The sequence below is a fragment of the Neovison vison genome, chromosome 1 (assembly GCF_020171115.1).
Source record: "Neovison vison isolate M4711 chromosome 1, ASM_NN_V1, whole genome shotgun sequence".
Lineage (NCBI taxonomy): Eukaryota > Metazoa > Chordata > Mammalia > Carnivora > Mustelidae > Neogale > Neogale vison.
The window spans coordinates 62562379-62580323 of NC_058091.1; the positions used below are offsets into that span (position 1 = coordinate 62562379).

The 17945-nt window shown below is 42.6% G+C and overlaps 1 pseudogene; it reads left to right on the forward strand.

Moving 5' to 3' along the window:
• The first annotated feature begins 2494 nt into the window (after window positions 1-2494).
• On the forward strand, window positions 2495-2978 carry LOC122898967 (annotated as a pseudogene).
• Window positions 2979-17945: the final 14967 nt, after the last annotated feature.

The window sequence follows — 17945 nt, forward strand, 5'->3', positions numbered from 1 at the left end:
TGCAGAGAGACAGACTCAATCCTCATTATTTATAGATTCTGTATTTGTGAATCTGCCTACCCATTAAAATACATTTCTAACCCCAAAATCAATGCTCACAGCATGTTGGCACTCATCCACAGATATGCATAGAGCATTGAAAATTTTGAATCACATAATGTGCATGTTTCCAGCTGAGGTTGAACAAGGTGATGCTCTGTCTTCTTATTTCAGCTCTTGCTTTACAAACACATGTCCTTCCTATGATCTATTTGCTACATTTTTTTGCATTTGATTTTGCCATTTTTTAAAAAGTATTTATTTATTTATTTATTTATTTATTTATATGAGAGAGAGTGAGAGCATAGTGCAGTGGCAGGAGTCAGGGTGAAGTGGGAGAGGGAGAAGCAGGCTCCCCACTGAGCAGAGAGCTCAGCTTGATCAAGCACTGCTTTGATCATAGGACCTTGAGATCATAACCTGAGCAGAAGGCAGAAGCTTAATCAACTGAATGACCCTGAGCTCCCCTGACTTTACTGTTTAAAATGGCCCCCTAAGTAGTACCTAAGACCATCTGGTGTTCTTAAGCACAAGAAGTTCATAAAAGAAAATATGTGTGTTAGATAAGCTTTGTTCAGACCTGAGTTATAGTGTTGTTGGCCATGAGTTCAGTATTAAAGAGTTAATAGTATATATCAAGGGGCACCCGGGTGGCTCAGGTCATGATCCCAGGGTCCTGGAATTGAGCCCCACATCAGAATCCCTGCTCAGCAGAGAGTCTGCTTCTCTCTCCCTCTGCAGCTCACCCTGCTTGCACATTCTTGCTCTCTCTCTCTGTCTCTGTCAAATAAATAAATAAAATACTATATATATATATAGTATTATATATATATATAATGTCTTTAGACAGAAATACACATAAAACAGGTGTTTTTATTGATCAGTTGATGAAAATGTTGTGACCAGAGGCTCACAGGAACCTAACTCTGAATTTCCCCTAGGAGCAATGGTTCAGTATTCACTAGTTTAGTGTTTAGAGCAATTTTTTAGAATATAACTATTGCAAATAATAATAACTGAGGGTATATAGTATATTCCATTTGTTTTAAGAAAATATGAGAGATAGCTAGATGGATAGATGATCGATTGATTGAAAGATAGATACATAGATAAATAGATATAAAGGTAAATTTGTAAAGACATAGAAAAATACTGGAACCATATATGTCAAACTCTTAGCTCTGGGGAGTGGGATTAAGGGGATATAGAAAGTTTCACTTTGTGCCCTGTATTATCCTTCTGTATTTTTGAAATATTTCAATAAGTAATTATAATTTCACTAATTTTTCAAGAAATATTTTTAATGAAATTAAAACAATAAATTCTTGGGGAACGTGGATGGCTTAGCCGGTTAAGCAACCAACTCTTGCTGTCAGCTCAGGTCATGATCCTAGGGTCAGGAGATCAAGCCCCAGGCCGACTCCACACTGGGTATGGAGCCTGCTTAAGATTCTCTCTCTCCCTCTCACCTTGCCTTGCCCTCTACCTCTCTCCCTCTCAAAACAACAAACAAACAAACAAACAATTAATTCCTCTTTAAAAATACTCATAAACCTAAGCAGGAACAAGGTTAAAAACTCATGTACTCTTTGGATATTTTCATTTGAAAAGGAACATCAACAAGAAAGTAGAGGAGGGGATAACAACCACCAGATAAGTGATAGAAGAGGTAAAGCAGTATAAGAAAACATCAACATTTATCCATCAAAGTGCTATATAAGTATGTGCACAAATAAAGAACCGATATCTGTGAAAACGAAGCTGCCTTTGCACCAGCAATGATGTGAATGAAAAAACAGGTCAGAAAAGAGGAGGGTCATCAGATTTGACTTAACTCACATCATCAAAGGAGAACCAAGTCAGAAAAACAAAACAGGAACACAAAAGCTTAAAGCAAACAGAACTATCTAATTCATAATATAGCGAAAATAAACAGACGCTAGAGCAAAGGGATCTTCCTGGATTTGACTCTTCCCCACATTCTACATTTAAGCAGCTAGACATTTTCTTAAGTAGCATCCTGTTCAACTTTTACAAAAATATTGGGCTTCTCATGAGAAATTGCCTTTTCTTTTCTTCACAAACGAAATACATCATCTGCTTGAACTTGGTTATTCTCTATAAGAGTGGGTCATTTTTCATACCCTGCTGGACACTTGAGTAAAGACAGGAGTGACGCTAACTTACTCCAGGCATAAGAAACTCCACGCATGCATAGGTAGATGGAGAAACAAGATTTAGTGTCCATTCCTAACATAGTGCCTGAGGGATAAAGGCTCTTCTCAGAAGTGGAATTGTTCTTGTTTCATGAACAGAAACTCATGAGGTAAGAAGAATCTGGGTGATGTTTTCCCTCTCCTCCTCATAGACAACAGCAATAGAGATCAGCCCGAGGGGGCCTTAGAATCAGTAAAAGAGCCTTTCAGCCAGAACCACCAACTTCCAGTAATTTGCCAAAATGGCCACAACAAAGGGGAAGAGGAGAGGAACTACCTCTATGTTCTCCCAGCCTTTTACGAAACATGGAGTTGTTCCTTTGGCCACGCACATGTGAATCTACAAGAAAGGTGATATTGTGGACATCAAGAGAATGGGGATTGTTTGAGGAGGAACACCCCGCAAATATTAGCACGGCAAAACTGGAAGAGTCTACAGTATTACCCAGCCTGCTGTTGGCAGTGTTGTAAACAAACAAGTTAAGGGCAAGATTCTGGCCAGAAGTATCAATGTAAGTATTGAGCATATTAAGTGCTCAAAGAGCCGAGACAGCTTCCTGAAGCGCATGAAGGAAAATGAGAAGAAAAAGAAGGAAGCCAAAGAGAAAGCTCTGGGGGTCAGTGGAAGCGCCAGCCTGCCCACCCAGAGAAGCACACTTTGGGGAAACTGATGGAAAGAAACCTGAGCTGCTGGAACCCATTTCCCATTAATTCATGGCATGATAAATTTAAAAAAAAAGAAAAAAAAAAAAAGACCTCGAGACTGTAAAACAAAAAAACAAACAAAAAACAAAAACAAAAAAACCAAAGAATCAGCAAAAGGTTAACACTACTCTCCCTAGCTCCTTACTCCTTCTGCCCTTTCCCACCACCATTACCATTAGTTCTTTGTTCCATGGGGCTCCCCGTAAGGTACCACTTTTAAAATGAATTCTGTGGATTAAACATTTGGACTGATAGATTCCTAACGAACCCAAGTGTAAGAGAATCTAGACCATCAGGAGGGCCATCTTGGAGCTTCTGCCGTGGAAGATGAGAGAAGCTGAAGGGGTAATTCTCCAGTGGGAAACTGCTGTGGTTCAAGAGTGTCACTCAGGAAGATGCCCTTGTATGACGCTAGGTCAATGTTTTTACCACCACAGACTTGACTGGCATACTCTGCAGTCACCCACCAAAAAAAGCCATACAATTGCCCTCTGAAGTCAAATATTGTATAACATGTTACAGAACAGAAATTAGGAATCTTCAAATGAGAGGTTTTCTCAAAAGAACCACAGGTAGCATGAGTACATGCCTGGTTAATGGGCATGAAATTGTACTATATTTCTTTCCCAAGTACATTTGTTTCCTTAAACAGGCAAAATTTCTTTAATTAAAAAAAAGTTTCCAGGGCATTTATTGATCCTTCATCATGAACATTTATATTAATGGTTGAGGATAAAATGTGAGCATTTAAGGAGAGAAAAAAAATCACTATGCAAGCTAATCTCACACCAAGCCTGAAGTCAAGCTAATTGAATTTTAAGTACGGTAGTGAGTTCTTCCTTCTTCACACCGCTAATATATTTCACTGAATATAGAAATAATCTTTCACTGTGTATTTTAAAAACACATAAATAGACAACATTATGGCTCACAGATATACTAAGGAAAGGCTTCTCCTGGGGGTTTTGTTCTCCATCTTTCTTTATAAGTCCACAAGAAAGGGAAAAAAAAGGATGGGCCTTTATTAGAACCTGACCTAGACCATTTTTAGGACAAAAAAAATGAGGAAATCTTCTAGAAAGCATCACTAATACTCAGTAAAACAAATACGTTTCAAGATCTCAGAGTTAAATTCATCTAATGAGCCGATAATGAAAAATTTTTTCTAGGACTATTTGCCTGAGGGATTTAAGGCTTTGGTATTGGAAAATAAGAAATCCTAGACTCTGAGAAAGACCACTTGGCTCAGCATGGCTAAATCATTCAATCCCTGATTCTAGCTCCCTATAGTTTCTCAGCTTACAAATTCATCTAGTCATCCTTTTGGAAAAATAGAATGATGTTTCTAGCCTCTCTAGAGTTTTTTGGCAATTGCCTATTTGTGACATTTATCCTCCAGGTGAGAGCATTTTTGACAGTAGCATCTTTTTTCTCCTACTGTCCTATTTGTATAAGGTCAGCTTGGCCTCTATACTGTGAGCATGAAGAGCTTAATTAGAACAATATTATTATCCTTCACAATTTACGGAAATATATTTGGCCTCTGCAAAGTGTCATTTTCCTCAGAGAGAATAAGCTGCTTCCATATTAAGCCCTTTGGAAAAACAGAAATAGTTCTTCTGAACCCTTTGGTGTAGGCAAGGCATTCCACCGTGTTGCTCTTAAAGTAAAAGAACAGAAGGAATACGGTGGTCTTGAAATTTTACTCTAAAACATCCTCAAGTGAAAATCTTAAAAATCACTGGGTCAGTCTTGGAATTGGTAGGTTTCCGAGGAAGAATACCATCGAACCCGCACAGGAAGGGATTTGGTTTCCAAGCAAGCAGGATCTACCCCCCTGTCATCTGCATGTGTGACTCTATCTTGTCCCATTAGAAACACAATTTCAGCCCTTCCTCCAACTTCAGCTCCCTTGTAGGCAAGGATGTCACAGTTCTACGCAGCCACATTCCCTGACTCTCTTTCCCTCCAAGTTGTAGCCGGAAAGACCACAAGCAGAAATTCCAAACTTCTCAAGGTCAAAACTAATGGGACCATTTGCTTTCTTAATTCTTTTTATCATTCCACTGTTCAGATTTTTCTCAATGATGTTCCCATCTGTTACTCCACTTCGGCTTTTACTTTACCACTGTGTCCCCAACTACTGCGTCTCCCTCAGTTTCCCCATTTTCCCCTTCAATGATATTACCTTTCTCTTAGCCTTTTGGTCATCAGATCATCTAGCTGTTTTTCATGGCCTCTTCTCTTGTCTCCTAGGTTCAGTATCTTGTCAACTCTCCCTCTAAGGTATGGCTCTGTCTCCCCGACTTCCTCTGTGCTCCTGCAACCACTGCCCAGCTGCACGTAGCCTTCTTCTACTGGTAAACCCTAATTTGTGGTATTCAATTTACCTGCATCCAACACCCTCCCCCCATCCCATCCATTTTCAACCCATCATACTCTGTGCAGCAATCTCTTCCTAAAATTCCATTTTCAGTATTTTGTCCTCTGGTCCCATCTATTCCAGGTGCCTGCAGCCACGCTTAATAGTCTACACTGAAACAACAGCAATGGCCATCTAGTAGCTGAGGACCTGCCACAGTCATACCAGGTACTATGCACATTGTTTTACATACATTATATTTAGTCCTTTCTACAACTTTAAGAGTTGAGTTTTGTCATTCCCATTTTTATCACAGAGAAGACTGAGCCTTAAAATAGCTAAGCGACCCTTCTAGTAATGACTAGCACTGAATGAGAATGTTCATCACTTTGCCTTCAAACCCATGCTTTTCCCTGATTATGAAGGTCTTCGATTGCCTAACGGATCTCCCTGAACTCTTGCAGCCTGCAATTTCAACATCCTCACAACCTGAACCCAATCCACCGCTAACCTTGTGCTCTGAAGGATGGTGATTAAGGTCGCACACTCTGGGAGCAGCTTGTCTGGGTTCCGGTCTTGGCTCCACAGCTCACCAGTTCGGCCAGTCACAGCGAGTGACTCTACCTCTCTGCACCTCCACTTTCTCATAAATTCTGATTACGGCACTCGTCTCAGAGAAATGGGAGATTAAATGAGACAACGCCTCTCTTTACATGATCCCATCTGCTTCCCTGCCAAGAATGATCTTCCTTCCCCTTTCAACTTAGGGAGATGCAACACAAGCTCACCACTAACTCTTAGTCATTAATCTCATTTTCATAATACCTCCTGTAGCTAAAGTTCCCTCATTTCATCTGAAGCGTCTCACAAACATCTCTAGACTACATGTCACGTTATCTTGCTCTTGATCAGATATTATCTCATGTTGTTCTTTTGTTCTTATCCACCATTTTTCTCTTCTCAAAATGGTTATAAATTTCAAAGGATGCAGACATTATCTCCTGTGTGCCTCACAATAAGAACTTAGCACAGTGCTGAGCACAAAATGCTTTGCGCCAAGCTGAGACCCTCAGACTTACATTTCATAAATTATTATTGACTAACCATAGTATCAGTCACATTTTCTTCCTTCTTCTCTTTGTGGTGGTCAAATTCCTCCTCTAAGATTCTAATCATCTCCAGCCTCGATCCCAATATCCCAATCCCACCACCTCAGGAATTCGCTCCCTCATTCAGGACCAGGAATGGGGACTACAGGCAGGCCAGCGTGACTGGAAGAGGAAAAGATGAGAGGACACAGAGAAAGACTAAGCCTGAGAAGCAGGCAAAGCCAGCACAGGCAGAACCCATCTGTTTCCCTTGTCCTATTTTAAGACAGAGCACAGTGGCCAAAATTGCTCGTTCTGGAGCTAGACTACTGGGGTCTGAACCCTGACCATGTCACTATGGGCTGATTACTCTTCCTTTGGGCCTTGGTTGCCTGACCAATACCATGAGAAAAATTATGAAGTTGATGTGACTGTCTGATTCCCTAGGAAACAGATTCTGAGATAAAAATTGGTGTAGCGAGTTCTCTTGGGAAAAACATCAAAAAGGCAGGGAGGGAAGGCAGTCTGAGAAAACGGTGAAGCGGAACCGGAACACGGTGGCAGCAGAGCCTCAGCTGCTCCTACAAAGAGCTCTGAGGCTAGAATGGCCCTGGCAGACATATCCTGAATCGAGGCAAGTCAACCGGACCTTCGTACCCCTGAATGGACCAATCGCTAGATGCAGGCTACTCCTGGATGGAGGCTACTCCTGGATGGGTATGTAACCTTGGGCCCGGCAGTTCCTTTCTGCCAAGGGTAATTTCCAGAGAGGAATTGAGATAAAAGCTGTCAGCAAACAACCCCTCAGGAAATGAGAGAACAGACGCTTTGTCCTAGAGGGGAGATCTGTTGGACACACTACAGCATCCACTACAGTTGGTATAAAGATTAAATGAATTAATATCTACAAATCACTTAGCATGGTATCTGACACACTTTGGCCCAGGATAAGTGTTGGCTGTTACATCAGCTTCATTGCCTACAAGGCCTCTTTGCTTTACTTCAAGATTTCCTGACTAAAATTTTAAAAGAAAGAGGACAGTACTTTTATTTTTTTTTTATTTCAATACCTGAGCTGCTAAACACTATAAATATTTATGCATTTTTTGATCATTTATGGGTTTGCTTTTACCTATTACATAATGATTTGGCTTGTTGTACTTTCAAAATGTTTATTTCCATACTGTCTATCACAGCTTAAGGCAAATAGAGGAGAACAGTATCCTCTTAACTAAACATGGGCATCCCTAAACACATACAGAGCAACTACTGGTTATTTAAAGAGTAAATTAATACAGATAGCCTTGGAGAGAAAGATGACTTTTTTTAAAAATGCCAAACTGAGGGGCCTACTTAAATGTCAATGCCAGGAAGACTAGAAATTGGCAAATCTCTGAATGGATATCCTTCCAGCCACACTCAGGGACCTCCTTCTCCTTCTGACAATATCCCTGAGGCACTGATCTTCTTCATCTTGAGCCCTAGATACCCAGAAACCAGAGTTTGGGGACCCTGGTGCTGTTAGTGCAGGGAGACTGATATATGTATGTAGCTACCAAATTTCAAATTTAGCAAAAAGTGGTAGTATGTGTCTCTCCCCAGATATACCACAATCCCTCAAAATAATGTAATGCTCTGATTCGCAACATCTAATCCTATTTAATAACATTACTGAATAAATATATAGTTTTCTACACCATGAATTTTCTTAATCAATAGTTGTACAAATGTACAACTATTATATATGTCATGGTAAGAAAACATTTCATTACTCAATTTCTAGAGCTTCACATTCTTCCTTATCCTCTGCACCATGAGTCTTCTTCAACCAAAAGGCATCAGAAATATGGATTTCCCCTTAAGGTTAGAAACAATATCTTACTTATCTATGTATTTCTACAGTACCTTGTACACAGTAGGAAAAGCAAAAGAAAAATCACCATTTGACAAATATTAATTGCATACAGATACTGAGCTAAGTGCTAGAAATATAATCCTAAACTAAATATATAAATTCTCTATTCACATGTGGAAAACAATCTAGTCGAAGAAACAAACCATTAAAGAAATATATCTCTTACATCTTTTCTTTTTTCTCTTATACTTTTGATAAATGATGTTAAGGAAAAATCAGGATGTGATAAGTGATTCCGTTAGGGGAAGTTGTTTCAGATTGGGTGGGCAGGAGAAAAGAAGGAGATGACTGAAAAGAAGCAGAGGCCAGTTGGAATGGAAAGAAGGAGGGGGAATTTGCCAATAAGAAGTGGGTGGAGGATTCCAGGCAGGGAATACGCCATGTGTAAGGAAATGAAGGAATCTTTGGGGTTACCATTGGTGGAAGGATAGAACTATTTACAATTTAGAATGCAATTCAGAGATAAATTTGATTGCAAGCTTAACATGCAGGTTTTTAAAACTTGACTTACTTCATAAACAATTCTAAAAAAACACATTTTTGGATTGACAGTGAAATATTTAATTTTTTTTTGAAGATTTTATTTATATATTTGACAGAGACAGAGAGCAAAGGCAGGCCGAGCAGCAGGCTGAGGGAGAGGGAGAAGCAGGATCCCAGCTGAGCAGGGAGCCCGGCGTGGGACTCCATCCCAGGACCCTGGAACCCTGACCTGAGCTGAAGGCAATTGCTGAACCCACTGAGCCACCCAGGCACCCTGTGGAATATTTCTTTCATTAAGGATCAAATGTTAATGTAACATTTGTTACATTTAATGTTAATGTAACATTTTGTTAATGTAACAAAAGGTAAATGTTAAGAATGCAAGGTGAAAGAGAGAGTGTTCGTCCTCTGGGAGCTTACATTTCTGCAAGAAGAGGAAGTCAACAGTCACATGAAGAGGGGCAAGTGCTGGGGAAGGGGCTAGTGCAGAGGGTGAAGACGACTCAGAAGGGACCACTGACTTTAAGAAGTGCCTCCTGCCAGCAAAGAGCACGTAAGTGGACATGCGCACTAGGGTAACTGCTATCATAGTGGGATGAGCAAAAAGCTCAGGATCCCTCACGGGAGAGGATCTGCCTGCCTGCAAATGTTGGGATGCCTGAAAGGAGATCGTGACCCAGGAGAAGGGCCTGGAAAGGGGACAGAATATGAGGGGCCATTTGAAGGAGATGACCATTTAAACCTTAAAAGGTTCTTTTTAAAAAAGAAGTGAAATTAATTGAATTGGTAACAGTAAAAGCAAACAATTCCATACCATGTTAAAAGTAAATCCATGTGATTTCGAGTTATTTCATTTACTTGTTCACAATGGGCTGCTTTTCTCAACTGAGTGATAGTGTGTGTTTTTTCCGTTTACTCCGTTGTTTCTCTTTCCATCCGACTTTTCCTCAAATTTAGCAGAATTCATCTGCCAAATCACAAGAGAGCCAGTGTTATGTATGGACCTTATCATATGGGCCCCATACATTTTGTAAAATAATGCTAACCCTAATAATGGAAACCACACTATCTCGGCCTTTCCCGAGTGCTGTGGCTTTGATAGCAGACTCTTTACAATGTCTTGGCATTTTAGATGGCCTTCATTTTGGGGTTTTGTTTGTTATCTTTTCAGACAGGATCCTCAGTCCTGGCTCTTCCTTAATCAGCTAAACTGTTGAATGGTAAAAGCCTCTTTTCCTTGGGGAACTAGAACACTGTAACATAATCTTTCTGCCATTCCCAACAAAAGACTGTCACCTGACTCCCACAGCCTCTGGTGGCCCTAAGTTTTAAAGTACTGATTCCACACACTTGTGAGTAAGAAAGGAACCCCCAAGGAAAGAAGAACAAAAGGCTGGAGGGGTAAAAAGCAGAAAACCAGAGAGAGGAAGCAGAAGAACAAGAAGGAACACTTTACAACTACGGAAAATAATCAGCAGAGAATGTCGAGGAACCCGAATCCCTTCTCTGTCATGTAAGTTACCAGAGTTTCTAAAGTCAGAGAAGTATTTGCACCCACTTCTTTAAAATGTTGGTCATGTTTTATAATGAGCAGGTATTCCCAGATCTAAATGACTCGCATATTTCAGGATCAATTCAGTTCTGATCACAGTTTCAAATCTACTGATAACCCAGTGAATACTACTCAGTGGGCTTGTACAAAAAGCAAACCGTCTCCTGGAGAACTCCATCTACTTTACCCTGATTAATCAAAGTGCAAGGTAAGAAAAAGGTATAGAAATTACTGCTATTTGCACTTTGAATTCAAAGAACGGGCTAGACAAATGTATTCTCATCTCTAAGGTCAAACAGCCAATCAAGACCAGCTTCCCTGCCTCACCCTGTGGGTTCACCTTGTTTCCCTCCCTGTATCACAAGGGTTTCTTAATTTAAATAAAGCCATCCTTTAGCCATAAAACAAACAAAAGAGGGTTCTTGTGTGATGGGTATTTTTCTTTTCCTTAAAAAACATCCCCTCCTAGACATAAGAGAATGTAGCAAAAACATTGCTATGACATCTCTCTAAGCTTCCTTCTGCTAACAGGGAAAGACTGAACCGCACATGGGCATTGCACAGAAGAAGAACCAGCAGCCTCCCCTGGGGTATTGCCTAATATTTATTTGAAAAGCAATATTTATTTGGATTCATGCTTCGCTTCACACTCTCCATAGATCTGTATCTGAGAAGGCTGAGAGCTGACTGTCAGAAGTTACTGCACATGCAACAGATTTCCATGCTGTGTTTGCCTCTGGTAAAGTAGCTCAACGTCGGTATTTCAATTGTGGTCTCCTGGTCTCTCTAATATGTTCTTGGGGACCCTGGACAATACAGGAGCTCTTGCCACTGCCCACAAAGGCACAGCGGTGGCTTCCAAATGGAGTCATTCTGCTAAACTGGAGCATAACAATGAGAGGTAGAGGAGCCCCTCTCCAGCTGCTGTTCAGTCGTGCAAGGTATTATCAAATCCTCTCCCCAAGGCTGGCATCTTCCCTTCTATTCAGTAAATCCCTCTACAGAATCCAAGACTTCAGGGTTCAACTGTTGCATGGCAAGCATTGACAATCGCCCTGTGCTTTCTGCAGGGGATGGGCATACTGTGTGTAGGGGGCTCAAAGCTGTCAGCAACTTAGACGATCTCTATTAGGTCTTGCGTCCCTGCAGCAATCAAATGTGCTAACATTTGCCACCCTTCTGTAACACAACGTGAGAGTATTTTCTTTATAGAATCACTGAACGTAAAGGGCCACGAAATGATTGAGAAATCAAAACCCACTGTCTTGCAAATAGGGAAGAGTTTCTGAGAGTTAAAGTGACTTGTCCAGGGGCGCCTGGGTGGCTCAGTGGGTTAGGCCGCTGCCTTCGGCTCAGGTCATGATCTCAGGGTCCTGGGATCGAGTCCCGCATCAGGCTCTCTGCTCAGCAGGGAGCCTGCTTCCTCCTCTCTCTCTGCCTGCCTCTCTGCCTACTTGTGATCTCTCTCTGTCAAATAATTAAAAAAAAAAAAAAAAAAAAGTGACTTGTCCAGTGTTATGTCTGAAAATGGTGGCCCAACCAGGGCTTAACCCTGGTGTCCCGGTTCCAGCCTGCCTCTCACTGGACCATAGTTCCTATGCTATAAGTTATGAGAACAAAGGGACCATACCTCGTCACTATATATATGTAGCTGTTAGCACATTGCCTAACTCATAGCATGGGGTGGGGGGTAAGGGAAGGAAATGTTGAATGGCTGGGTACCAAATCTAACTCATTTTTTTAAGTCTTAGTGGGGCACCTGGGGGGCTCAGTAGGTTAAAGAGCTGCCTTCAGCTCAGGTCATGGTCTCAGAGTCCTGGGATCCTGTCCTGCATCAGTCTCCCTAATCAGTGAGCTGCCCCTCCCCCTGCTTGTGCGCTCTCTCTCTCTCTCTCTCTCTCTAATAAATGAATAAAATCTTTTTTAAAAAAAAGTCTTAACTATTTTAGCTTATGTAGCTGGGTCTGTGAGAATGGAGATATGGCGGAAAAAAAAGACTCAGACAAAAGGGCCACCAGACACGTGGGTCATAGGATATGGGGTTCACAGAGAAGGACAGGGTTGAAGGGAAATATCTGAAGCCCAAACTGAAGGAAGAACATCAGGGTAGGATGACTGGCCCCAAAGTGTGGCTCTCTGAAGCCCCGTGTCTCAAAGAAATTGTGGCAAGTTGTGAGATGGCAAGTTGTGAGACTGAGCCTATACTGTGTAGTATATGAAGGGGATCCAAGGGATCCAGGACAGAGCAGCTGATACATGTCTTACCCTATCAAGAGAGCAGCCCAAATCATGGGGTACAGGTTCTTCGAAGAGCTCACTGCCAAGTTCTGACCCACACCCTTCCCACCATGAGACTTTTTGGTTTCCTTGAAGCATGAGCTGTGAAAGTGACTTCTACGGCGAAGCTCTTGAATCCCATCTACTTGAGAGACGTCATCCAGAACCCCACAGACATCAAATTCCTCCACAGGGTGCGGATGGAAGTGGGGGGAGGAGAAGCTCACTTCATGAGAATCCAGAGTTTCTCCAGGCTGCTGCCCACGCTCTGACTCTGGGATCACAACAAACACTGTCCCTCTGTCTCTGCCCTTCGTCATGATGTGCTGAACTCTACCAAAACGATCTCGTACACCCCATAATCTCTTACACAGTCAGCAAAGTTTAGCCACTTAAACACTAACGTATCTCAAGTATCTATTCTTCCACTCAGCTTCTCTGCTGATGTTCAACTGCATGACTTAAAGGCAACTCATAAGCAAAATTTTCAAATCTTAAGTGAATGCAATAGATGTTCGTTATTTATGGCTTCCAAATTGCAAATCTGTCTATTTGCTGCCATGTATCTATAATCTCCTAATCCATAAACAGGGTGTTTTCATGGTCTATCACAGACATGTGTAGAAGGGAGAAAAATTAAAGATGCTGGACCCACACAGCCCCACTGAGGTAGAATGAGGCAATGGTAAAGCTCTCATAGACAAAACCAGTGTTCCACACGATCTATTTGGTGCTATTTGGTCTTTTTAACATTTTTTTGTGTGTTTTGTTGAGGATTTCACTTTTAAAATGAACATCCCAAATATACTACTGAAGTGTTGTCTACTGCTGTGAAGTGTAAGACTACGATATGCCTTTCGGAGAAAATATATTTATTAGGAAGCTTTGTTCAGGCGTAAGTTACAGTGTGACTGGCTGTCATTTCAGTGTTAATGAATCAACAATATATATTGAAGAGAGTGTCTGTGATGGTTAATTTTATGTGTCAATTTGACTGCCCTCTCAGGTGCCCAGATTAAACATGAGTTCTGGGCGTGTCTGTGAGGGTGTTTCAGGATGAGATTTGCTCCTGATTCCTTCCTCTCCAAAGAAGGATTGCCTTCCCCAACTGTGGGTGGGCATCACCCAATCAATCCCCTAAGAGCCCTAGTGGAATGGAAGGCAGAAGAAGAGGGAATTCAGCATTTTTTGCCCCTGCCTGACATCTGAGCTAGGGCTGGAGTTGACTCCATCAATGCCCCTGGTTTTCAGGCTGCAATAACATCACCAACTCTCCTGAGTCTCCAGCTTACAGATGGCAAGTTGTGAGACTGAGCCTATACAATTGGGTTAGCCATAACAAATCTCCATAAATATATATGGAGGGGTGTGTGTGTGTGTGTGTGTACATATAGATATAGATATATAGATATATAGATAGACTTTTTTTTCCTATTGGTTCTGTTTCTTTGAAGAACCCTAACTAATGCAGTGTTTTTAAATAGAAACACACAAAAAACCAAGACTAGATGTTCATCAGTTGATAAAAATATTGTGACCAGAGGCTGCCAGGAACCTAACCCTGTATTTCTCCTAAGACGCAAGGGTTCAATATTCTCTAATTCAGCGTCTGTAGCAATTTTATAGAACATAACGGCCATAAACTCAGAGAATTGACTGCAATTGTCTGTTGACTTCATCTTTAATCTCCACCTTATCCAAAAGCTCAAAGTCCCAGAAACCCAGGGATCAGGCGTCCTCCTGTCCATTCATACGGTTGGCCGCCTTCAGACTCAATAAACACATTCCCTCCTCCTCAGGCCGCACCCCCTGGGGTCGGATTCTCACCACCTAGCACCAAAATGATCACCGTGAGCTCCTAACTGGACTTCCTCTGTCCACCTTCTTTCCTGCCCTTCATCTCCTGCCGCTGTGAACTGACGGTGACTCTCCCCTGCTGGAAACCCTACCTTTGAGATCTCCCCAGGCCTGTAGCCACACCTTGACTCCAAATTCCCCAGGGAGCACAGAAGCTCCTGCGAGAACAAACTGCTGGAGTCCTTCCTTTGCATGAGTCACCGCTCCCCAAGTTCACTCGTTTGCATCTGTTGATCTCCCCACCTAGGCTGCCCTGCTCTCTACTTTATTAAGTTAGCAAACACCTACTTCTCTTCCGAGACACATCTCAAGTGGCGCCTCCAACATGAAGTGTTCCCTGATCCAAACACCAGAGGAGGCCAGCCGCACTGTCCTGGGGCTCCCTCCGCGTCTAGTACTTACTTTTCTAACCGCCTTGACCACATCGGATGGTAATTGTTCAGATTTCCCTATTCCTTTGCCCTATGGATAGATCTCGAGAACAGGAGCTGGTTCTTCACACCTGATCTCACAAGAAGTTTCTGCTTAGAACATGGGATTCAGTAATCGATGATGGCAAAGTAGATCGGCACAAGAATAAATGACATTACCCCACAGTGTCACTCGGACTTTCACTCCTGTTTCTTCTGTGACTCCCATCATGGCCTCAGCTCTCTACTTGCCTGAAGTCCTCACTTGGTTAACTACCCACTCAGAGAAGGGGGCAAAGTTTTTCAGCAAAACTGTAACTGCCAGGTGTTGACTATTTTAAAGCTTATAGTTGAAACCAGAAAAATTCCTGGCCTCCGGCCTAACCTTCGCTTTGGCCTGGAAATTCCCTGCCACTTTTGTCTCTTACCTACAATTTAGCCTCCCTTTAAGGTCTAAATCTTTTCTCCTCTAACAAGCCTTCCCAGCGACCTCCTCATCCACCCCCAGCCTCTGTTCTACCTTTTCTGCTTGCTACTGGCGAGGCTCCTGCCATGCACCAGCTGACCCTTCTGTTTTTCCTTCTGGGTCTCCTGACTCGTCCCTTGAGCAGTAATGAAAGGTTCCTAAAAACAGCAACCAATGCATGCCTGGCACAGAGGAGATGGGAAACGTGTTTACTACATAAGCGAATCACAGTAAGCCTTTGAGGTGGGTGTCAGAAGAGGCTAAGATCAGCACAGCATAAGGACTGAGAAGTTCTGCACTGCCACGCAACCGCCTGGGTGGGCATCCGATGTGATCCCATTCCATCCGGGAAAACGTGAGTTAGTAAATCTCTTTGTGCCTCAGCTTCCCCACCTGTAAAATGGGATTAATGACAGTATATGTCTCACAAGTCTTTGTCACGCTGGAAGGAGAGAATGCATATTAATCAGCAAATGCCCTAGGACAACACCTGGCCCACAGTCCCTACACAAGGCATCGTTGACTATCATGAATCTACTCTGTATAAATGAGAAAACTGGTGCTAAAGAATAAATTATCCAAGATCATTTGGACATAAATTGTGAGGCGGGGCTAAAGCAGTGGCGAGTCAAGGGGGTTTCAAAGAGTAAAAGGACAAAGCTGATTTGAGAGTAACAAGGGTGTGCTGATCCAGAGAGTCTCCGACACAACCCTGTTGGGTCATATTTGTACAAGGGGGAAAGTGCGTGCGTAGAGGCCTCTTGAGTGCAGGGATTCTGAATGTGCAAAACTTGGCACTGAGGGATACGCAGTGCAAAAAAGGAGAGTGCATTCCAGAATAGGGTCCGAGGGGATGCTGGCTCAGACAAAGCCCATAGGGCTGAAGAGAGGCTGAGGAGGGCTGGGAAGGAGTTCAACAGTCTCACAATCTGGGGCAGAGGGAAGGATAAGAGTGAGCTGCCCAGGATGGGCCCTCCCCCAAACACTGAAGCCATCGGGAGAGTCTGTGACAAACTGTGCTTGCTTTAACCTGAGGAAAGGAGACTCCCTGTGCTATGTCACACTTGTACTCACCCAAATTATGCTCCCCATGGGGTAAAGGTCAATCATGTGTTTGTGCCAACCTCCAGGCCAGCTTCTCCCTTACCCACAGGACACAAGGTGCCCAGGGCCCTCAATGTTCTTAGTCATGTATGAAAATGTGTCAGCTGCGTTACTTGTAAAATCAGAAGAGTACAAGGATATAAAAGTGAGTACATAAAAGTGAACCCAGCCTGCATTATACTCATCTCTATACCAGCGCAGTCACAAAATCCAATCGTCGATGCGGAGGAAGGGCCCTTGAAGACAAAAGTCCCCAGCTAAGTAAGTGAACCACTTACCAGAGAAAGCACCAAGGTCACAAGACAGCTGTGCCAGTCACATGAGCTGGAATCCAGAGAGCAAGAAAAGTTAGGAAGAAGGAGAAGTCCAGAACAGGAGGGTCCTATATTTGGGAAAGAAATCTCTCTCTTGTGGCAAGACAAAGAAGTTCCCACATCTTCCCCATGCCCCAGTTCCCCCCACTCCCACCCCTGCCACCCACCACGGCAACAATGTAACTCTTAGAACACTGGGTGTCATAGACTTTAATTACACCTGTGGGCCCCTTCGCATGCATTTTATGCAACATCAGTGATCATCCAAACACGTCCCCTTCCTCACTTCCATCATTTTGGCCAAGCTCTTCCTCTCTTTCAGCTGGTACAGTAAACATCTAGCCCACTGACTGTGCCTCCAAATGTTTAAAGAATGACTGTATCATGTTTTGAGCTCTTAATCATAAATTTTGAAAATTGGAATTTTCATGCCACGCTCTATAACCCATCCATCTATTCCTACGAAATATTAGGATCAGTTAAGAACCACTCTCATCACTGAACCATTTTAACCGAGTAAGAAAGAAAAGGGGGCATTTCTTCCTCCTATTTCGCACTGAACACAGTCCATTGAGGTTTATAAATACAGTTTATCAAATCCCTCTGTGCAAGTAGGTCCTGAGTGTTCCCCCCCAACCCTGCACCATGAGAGAATGAATAAATGAATATCTAACAGGGCCCACACAATACCCACGAGATAATCGGCATTCTGAAAGTGTCTGAAGATATCATGTATGATAGACACCAAAGAGTGACCCTGTGCATTTTACTCTTGAATTACTCGTTGGCAGAAATGGCTGAGCAGTACAAACAGATCTGAGGAGGACACAACAGATAAATTCAGAAAACAGGGTCAGCGCGATTAGTTGATGTTAGGAATGATACTTTTCTGCCCCCCCCCGCCCCCTTCTGATGTATGCAGGACACAGTTTCTGATTTCCTTTGTTTTGCAATCCCCATATATTCTAGCTCGTTATTCAATACAAACGGCCACACTGTTGACTGAAGGCTGGTGTGTCAGTTGTTGAGGGAAGAAGAGACCTGAGCAGGGCCCACCCCCAAACCCCAGTTCCCAGCCCCATGGACAGCTCCTGGGGGCTCTGCCCTCCTTGGAACACACAGAGATTGCCATGGGTTGATCTCCTAAAGGAGTTTCT